This window comes from Papaver somniferum, unplaced genomic scaffold, assembly GCF_003573695.1.
Source record: "Papaver somniferum cultivar HN1 unplaced genomic scaffold, ASM357369v1 unplaced-scaffold_117, whole genome shotgun sequence".
NCBI classification, from domain to species: Eukaryota; Viridiplantae; Streptophyta; class Magnoliopsida; order Ranunculales; family Papaveraceae; genus Papaver; species Papaver somniferum.
The window spans coordinates 6,918,769-6,927,848 of NW_020620714.1; the positions used below are offsets into that span (position 1 = coordinate 6,918,769).

General features: G+C 36.5%; 1 long non-coding RNA gene and 1 pseudogene across 1 annotated transcript; one reads left to right on the plus strand and one right to left on the minus strand.

Moving 5' to 3' along the window:
* The first annotated feature begins 1,355 nt into the window (after positions 1-1,355).
* On the plus strand, positions 1,356-4,975 carry LOC113329518 (annotated as a pseudogene).
* LOC113329519 lies at positions 4,083-5,705 on the minus strand. The gene is made up of 3 exons (XR_003349923.1): positions 5,578-5,705; positions 4,647-4,869; positions 4,083-4,204 (listed from the first exon to the last, which is right to left on the minus strand). It is a non-coding gene; the product is annotated as an uncharacterized LOC113329519 (long non-coding RNA).
* Between the last annotated feature and the right edge of the window lie 3,375 nt (positions 5,706-9,080).

Genomic DNA, 9,080 nt, shown 5'->3' on the forward strand with positions numbered 1-9,080 from the left:
TCAATTTAAGACTGCAACAAAAGCATCAGCATTATCTCCTCGATCAGATGCCAACTTAATGATGTTCGCGTATGTCTTTCCTAATGAACCAGTCTGCTGCCAGTTACGAAATTTTAGATTGATTGTAAAATGAAAACACTCCTTTTAGGCATTATTGGTGCAAGCAAAAAGAGAATTCCACCATCGGAAAACCCACAAACAATCTCGTCATCCTCAAAGACTTTCTGACACCATGAAACTTCTAGTCTTTTAGACATAATTAGGAATATAAGAAATGCTGGCCACATTGTCTTTGACAATGAATCTTGTTTTCGGCAGGTTTGATAGTGAATACAACCCACTTGTAACATGGCCACTTCCTTCATGGCCACATTGTCTTTGATTGTAGGATAGGACCACACGGAATTTCACAAACTTTATTAAGGTTCTGTTTAGGTGGGGCTTACCCAGAGTAAATGATCACAAAGACTTTAGAGCCTCTCCTCAACCAATTCTCCTTATCTAGAATACTAATAACTACATCAATAGAAACAATTAATGATTGTTTTTCATAAGTGATGGTTTTTATTAGGATGAAAAATGCATCTAAGAGTCAAAATTTACTTATCATAACACTAATGTTTTATTAATTTTTACAATAAGTAATATATTATGTCATAATTAAATGTCATATTAAAAATGATAGTAAATGAATTATTCTATTAATAATTATATAAATATATTTTTGTTAACACTAATGTTTTTCTTTTTACTTATTTAGTAATTTTAGAAGATTTTATGGGATTATCTTAATATTAATAATTAATTAAGAATTTTAAACATTTTTTCTTACTTATTTAGTAATTTTAGGAGATTTTATGGGATTTAGTTGATTTTAGTAAATATTCTTTATTAAATGTGATTGCCGATTAAATATATTTTCGGGAAAAAATATATATATTCTTAAACAACATTCTCGAAATTTTATAGCATCAAAATAAAAAAATAAAAATAATGGGTCAGAAGCTCGAGTTAACTTATACGGATAATTTATATCTCTATTTAATTATTTATAGAAATAGAAGAAATCTTACATACAAGGCCATCTTAATTTATAACACTATAGTTATATATGTACGACCGATTAATCCTTTCGTAATTTTTCACCGGCATACGATTTTCCCTCGACCCTGATGGCCACCAATAGGGATTTCTCAGTACTAAAAGGTTGTAAGCTAGGGTCTACAGGTTGAAAAACCAAGACCCTAGACCCCAGAGTCATTAATCACCAAGACTTCAGATGCTCCCTTCTTTTAATAAAGTCTCTTTACGTTTGGACGATTATAGGACACGTACTCCTTTTAAGCACCATTAGCTTATGTAACCCGGCAGTTCAAGTTAAAACTTGATTTGCATACCTTTTTCAATTACTTGATTTGCACATGTTATGGAGATGAAGTTATTACCACAGCATCAAAAGTATTTTAATTTCAGTACTATGCAATTACTATTTCTATGCAGCCTTACTACTCTCTTCACTTCTTATATGTCCATGAATATCAACTGCCTTGCTGCCATCAATGATGATGATAACACATCAAGTGACCGACTGGCGTTAATTGCATTTAAGAATGAAATCACTGAAGATCCATTCGGAATAATGAGTTCCTGGAACAACAAGAATGATTCAGTTCATTTCTGCCAGTGGAGAGGTGTTACATGTAGCCGTCTTCATCCTAGTAGAGTCACTGGGATTGATCTTCGATCACAAAGATTGGTAGGTTTCATTTCTCCTCATATAGGAAACTTAAGCTTTCTTATTGATATCTACCTTAGCAACAACAGTTTAAATGGTGAAATCCCGCAGCAAGTTGGTCGTCTTTTTCGATTGAAACACTTGGGTCTTTCGAATAATTCCTTGGAAGGAGTAATTCCCCACAACATTACTCATTGCTCCAATCTCGTACACCTAAATATTTCTCGTAACAATCTTGTGGGAAGCATTCCAAATGAATTAGGTTACTTAAGGAATCTCAAAATATTGTTGCTTGGTAATAATAATCTTTCAGGAGTGATTCCATCTTCATTGGGTAACCTTTCATCAACTTCTTTTACTCATCTTCGTCTTGGTAATAACAATTTGGAGGGAAGAATCCCAGACACTCTAAGCCAACTAACAGGCCTGAAAAGCCTGGTTCTGCATTCGAACAGGTTATCAGGTAGCGTTCCTTCTTCACTCTATAACATTTCATCACTTGGAATCTTTTCATTGCTGGACAATCAACTACATGGTGGTATTCCTTTTGATATTGGTTTCACACTTCCAAATCTCACTTATTTCTCGGTTGTAAGCAACTATTTCACTGGAACCATTCCAAGTTCATTTTCCAATTCGTCTAGACTTGAGTATTTACTATTGGGAATGAATAAGTTAGTTGGATCAGTCCCTTATAACCTTTGTAACTCGAACAGTCTTAAATGGTTACTACTATCATATAACGATCTTGGAAGTGGACAAGCTAATGATCTAAACTTCCTCTATTCCATAATCAATTGTACCAGTTTGAAATATCTCTATTTAGACGTCAATAATTTCGGGAGTGTGCTACCTATCTCCATAGCCAATTTCACCGAAAACCTGGACACACTAAATTTCCGAGATAATCAGTTATATGGAAGTATTCCAACAGGTATTCAAAATCTTGTAGGTTTAACGAATCTCCTTTTGGGTTTAAACCAGTTAGCAGGAAATATTCCTCCAGGCACCGGGAACCTGCAAAATTTGGGAAACTTAGATTTAGGAACAAACAGATTCTCTGGTTCAATCCCTTCATCGGTAACCTAACACGACTGATCAGACTGTTTTTAGACTCCAATAACTTAAAAGGTCTTATTCCATCAAGTCTTGGGAAATATACATCATTGCAGAACTTGTGGTTACAAAACAACAGACTAGGTGGTAATATACCGAAACAAGTTTTCCAACTTTCCTCTTTATCAATTACTCTAAACTTAGGTAATAACTTATTTAATGGTTCGTTACCGCTGGAAGTAGGTAACTTGAAAAACATTGGGGTACTTGAATTATCTGGTGAAATTCCAAGTACCATAGGCGAGTGTTTATGCTTAACATATCTAAACCTGCAGGGAAACTTATTTCAAGGAAACATTCCTCCATCTATCACTTCCTTGAAAGGTCTTTAGGAATTAAGCCTTTCCCACAATAACTTTTCTGGTACAATACCGAGAGGGTTTGAAAATCTTACGCTCATTAAATTGGATTTATCATATAATAACCTAGAGGGAGTGGTTCCCAAAGAACGAGTGTTTAAGAACAGAAGTGCAATCTATATGGATGGAAATAACAAGCTTTGTGGAGGTATACCTGACTTGAAGCTGTCGAATTGCTCCATCCCAACAAATCCCAATATGGAGCAGAGACAGGGAAAATCAAAGCCTGTCAAAGTCATAATAATTAGCATAATTATTGCAGTTTTATTTTCAAATTTTGCTGTGTTTTCTCTCTACATGCATTGGAGAAAGAGGCTAAAAACAGAACTTCCTTTGGCAACTTCAGACGTAGGCAACCAGTACATGGGAGTTTCTTACAATGAGCTTCTGAAAGCTACCAATAGATTTAATGATTCTACCAACTTGCTTGGTGTCGGAAGCTTTGGTTCGGTGTATAAGGGAATTGTTCAACAAGATGAATCAAAACCTGTTGCTGTGAAGGTTCTACATCTTCAACAAAAAGGTGCAACCAAGAGTTTCATGGCTGAATGTGATGCCCTGAGGAAAGTTAGGCATAGAAATTTACTCAAGATTGTAACATGTTGTTCCAGTACTGATTTTCAAGGTACTCCTTTCAAAGCTCTAGTTTTTGACTACATGGTTAACGGGAGTCTAGAGAATTGGCTGCATCCGGCTGTAACTGATATCCGCAATGCAGATCAACTACAAGAGACGAATTTGAATCTAGAAAGAAGATTGAGCATTTCAATTGATGTTGCTTCTGCACTAAATTATCTTCACCATGATTGTGAATGTCCCCTTGTTCATTGTGATCTGAAACCAAGCAATGTCCTTCTTGATGATGATTTAACTGCGCATGTGGGCGATTTTGGCTTGGCTAAGTTCCTTCGTCACAGCTCCAGAAATTCCCAACAGCTGAATGAACAAGATGCAAGTTCAATTGCAATAAAAGGCTCCATCGGTTATGTCTCTCCTGGTATGAAATAACAAGACCAAGTTATTTATGTGAGTAGTTCAATTAGAATGAATAATATTTTGTTCCACAAAATTTCTGACAAATCTTTTCTTTGGTTTGAACAGAATATGGAATGGGTGATGAAGTGTCTACACTAGGTGATGTATATAGTTACGGGATCCTATTGTTAGAGATGTTCACAGGAAAGAGACCAACTGATGACATGTTAAGGATGGTCTAAATATTCATAACTTCTCTAAGATGCATGCATTTCCCGAGCGAGTTCTAGATATTGTTGATTCACGATTGCTTCTGGAATTAAAAGGTGAAGATCTTCATAATAACGAAATTAACAATTTCCAGATGCCAGGAACGGAAAGAAGAAACAGAGAAACACATACTAGGAGACAAATTCTAGCTTCCATTATTCAAATTGGAGTTATATGTTCCTCAGAGTTACCTTCAGATCGGATCAGCATGAATGAGGTCATCCTGGATGTACAGGCGGTGAAGAATCGGTTTCTTGGGATTGGAATGTAAAATGAGTTGTTTCCACTGTCCACGTTTTCATCTTACACTTTCCACTTGTCTTTATTGGTCCTTCCTCCTCTATAAACTCTGTGATGAAATCCAAAGAATTCACTGTAGAAGGGTTCTCCAAGGACGTCATTTTAACCTGTTATCTGAAAACAATTTATTGAAAATATTTACCACATGGCTGACTGATCGGTTTTGTAGATGTTATTTTTGTTACTTATGACAGAAAAACGAGAATAGTGTTAACCAAGATATATGTCACACATCAGTAATCTATACAAAAAGCAAGCAGCAAGGATTTTCTAGAGATATGGCATGACCCCCCTGTGAAGTTCTTCACTTGCAAAGAAAATAACAGATTGAGGCATGGAATTAACCCTATCAAAAGGCCGGCAGACCTCCACTTGATTGGATGATATGTAATGCACAAAACTACAGAACATCTCATTATACACCAGGTGAGCAAAAATTACTAGGCAGACTATTAGGCAATTTAGGGTTTACAACGAATCATAAGAGAACAACATGTTTTTGTATCAAGAGTACCCATCTCGGTAGCTTTTGTGCCAATGCTCGGTTTTTGTACAATTTGCTAATAAATATGCATATCAGAAACCTAGTATGAAGCTGCTATGTCAGATTTTCTCATGGAAAACTGGTACAAATAGATTACTTCAGATTGAAGAATGTCTCAAAGGAAACAAAGATTAATATTTCTACTGATTAATTAGACTTAGCACCACAATTCTAATCCAGAGAGCAAAACGAAATCCTAATCCAGTAAAATCAACAATTCAGATTCCTAAGTCAATGAATTTAAACAATATGGCTTTCTAATGGAAGAACCTACTCACCCTTGAATCGGCTGTCAATAGATGCTGGGGAAAATGACTTTCTAATGGACATCGGCGATTTAAGAACTTCTTTAACCCTAATTTCAACCGCGATTTCTTACGAATTCAAAGAGGAACTTCAATTTCTCTCTGAAACTTCTCAACAAACTTCCATCGATGTCGAAGAACTTTAAAATCCCCCTAGTCTTTAGAGGTAAAAGTCGAACCCGGTCATGGTTTTTTAGCCGTAGGTCGCGGTATCGAATCTTAATTTCTCTAAGTTACTGTATGTATACATCCCTTCTTAGTTCTTATTAACATTCATTTTCTGGCACTGGCTTTTACAACTCCGCAATGTTGCAGCTTAAATGCCGCTGCTTTGCTACAAGCCTCGTCATAAGTGAGAACCATACCTGACTTATATTTGAATCCATCTGCAATAAAGAGAAATGTATAAATAGTCCGCGAGTTACAACACTAAATGTGTCACTGTTCATTCACAAATACTCCAATAAAACAAATAGTTCACAAAAACTCCATTTAACATAAACTATCTATATTGCCGTTGTAGTTTAAATCACTCCAACAAAAACAGAAATCAACCCCCACTTTTAATTTTTATTATATTCTCACCACCAACAACAACCAATCACCAACTAGCAACACCACCGACCACCACCATTTCCAACGCGCCACCATTACTGATAACCATCGTCGTCAAACCGCCGCCGCCACCTCCGACAGCCACCGCGCCACCGCCACCACCACCACCGCCGATGACGGCCACCGCCACCACCACCTCTTCCGCCGACCACCGCCACCGCCGACCACCACCACCGCCGCCACCACCGACCACCATCGTCGCCGGTGATGAAACCTAATTATGTTTCATCATTTTTCCACATATTTCCATTTCACCAACACAACTTCAATGATGAAACCAAATACGACGACTTCCAAGTCAAGGCGAATAACACAAGGAAAAAATAAGGTGAAACCAAATTTGGTTTCATCATATAAGAAAGGAGAATGAAGAAAAAATGAAAATAAGATGAAACTTACCACCACCATCAACTGCACCACCCCCATCGCCACCACAACCACCACAACCATTACCTCCTCAACTAAAACTAGTTTCAACAAAAAACAATCCACCTGTGTCTCGCCATCAAAAATTGGTTTCATAGAGATCAATATTCAACAAAATGAAAAAGATACGATGAAACCTAATTAGGTTTCATCATTTTCCCACATATTGCCTTTCACCAACACAACTTCAATGATGAAAACAAACACGACGACTTCCAAGTTAGGCCAAAATAAACTAGCCAAAAATCAGGTGAAACCAAAATTTGGTTTCATCATAAACTTAATTTTCATCATTAAAATCTTTGGTTTCATGATAGAATATAGGCAAGTTTATGATGAAACCAAATTTGGTTTCATCATTAGTTTACTGTTTTCACCAACTAAAACTGTCAGAATATGATGAAACCAATTTTGGTTTCATTATAAATCTGTCATTTCCCCAGCACAATATTGATTTCCACGATGAAGATGTAGCATTATTTGTTGGTTATGAAACATCAGAAAGTAGTAGTGGTGGTGGTGACTGTAGAGGATTGAATGATGAGGCGGAGGTGTTGTTGGTAGCGGATCTGCAAGTACTAGTGTTGATTTTAGATGATAAAATGAGGAGGAGGTGTTGTTGGTGGCCGATTTGAAGGTATTGGTGGTGGTTTTAGATGATAGAAGGAGGAGACAGAAATAGTGTTGATGGCGGATCAGACATGTGGTGGTGGGAAAAAACAAAAGTAAGAGGAACGATGTTGTTGATGAAAAATCAGGATGTAGAAAGAGAAGAAGGTGATGAAGGTGTTAGTGGAGGAGACGGAGGTGTTGTTGGTGGCGGATCTGGACACAACGACTGTTTTGATGGTGGCGAAGCTACTGTTGGTGATAGATTTGAACAAAAAAGTAGAAAAAAAGAAAAAAGAGGTGTTCGTGGAGTAGATGGAGGTGTTGTTGGTAACGGATCTGGACATAACAACTAGTTTGGTGATGGGATAACTACTGTTGGTGATTGTTGTGACTAAGAAACGTAGTCCTAAAAATTCTACTGCAAGTGCACAGTGTCGGCAAGCAACACAGGGCAAGCACAGGTCAGTTCCACAGGGACAAGGGGGAGCAAGTGTGATCTTTCTTATTGTGACATTAAACAGAACTAATCATTAGCATTCAACAGAACTAATCATTAGCAGTTATTACTTCCAAATCATTACACAGAATTAGCATTTATTCTTCACTAACAACCATTAACAGAACAGGCATTAAATTCACAACCATTATCATTTATTAACTGAGCTAGCATTAACTTCTCAATCATAAACAGAACTAGCATTTATTAGACAGACTAACATTAATTTTCCACTAACATTAAACCTCCACTGCATTGACTTCAGGTTAGCATCAAAATCAACACAGTATTTATTCCTAAAGCATTAATTACTAACTACTAATCATTTACATTAACTAAACATTAACATTAATCATTAACCACTGACTAAACATTAATACTAGCATTTATTTCTGGAGAACTAATCATTAATCATTGATACCAATCATTCTCATTAACTGAAGAGCAGACTTGGAGGCAGGACATTACACTAATTCAATCATTGAGATTGAAGCAAAGTTACAAAGATAACTGAAGATAAACAGGCAAATGAAAAGGGTAAAAATTCTGAACAGTAATAAGGATATGATGAATCAGGTGAATGAGAAACTAGAGTTTAAGAATTCACCTCTCAGCCCATACTAGCATGTGAACCAATGCACTACTCAGCTTCTTTAAGTGGATAGATTACCTCCAATCACTCAATCAAGGCAAGCATTAGTTGTCTGTTTAAAGCACAACTAATCAAAACACAATAACAAGCAATTTAGAGTCAGTGAACATACATAGGGGAATTCTAACTACCTAGGATGCTTGACATTCTAGGTGAAAGCAACATGTTGTTCAACACAAAAATTATATCCTACACAGTGATAATGATCATACATCAGTAGCAATAGACACACATTCTAATATTAAGGCTAAGGGTTTCATCTTAACCCCAGTTAAGATGCTTAGTTCATGATTAGAGAGCCTAACATGATACTAAGAGTTGGTGTTCATGAGAAATGCAACAGAGACAGAACACAGAACAATCAATTGATAGAGAAATTTTCACTGAAATAACTTGGGTCTCCCCTCTCCCTCCACAATATTACACAGTACCCAGTTTTTATATCAGACACTCAACCTAATGGTAATCCCCAAAAACAGAAAATTAGGTTTTCTGAAATACAAAAAATTGGACTTACAACTCCCAAAATCTGCTCGACCCATGCTGTCTTCTGCTATTTGCTGTGAATCACCCATACTTTCTTCTGCTATGAACTCAGTTACCATCACCCTACTTCTCTCATTTCAGAACCCTAACAGTGAGTAGAGTTAATGAAATGGGTGAAATAGGGGGATG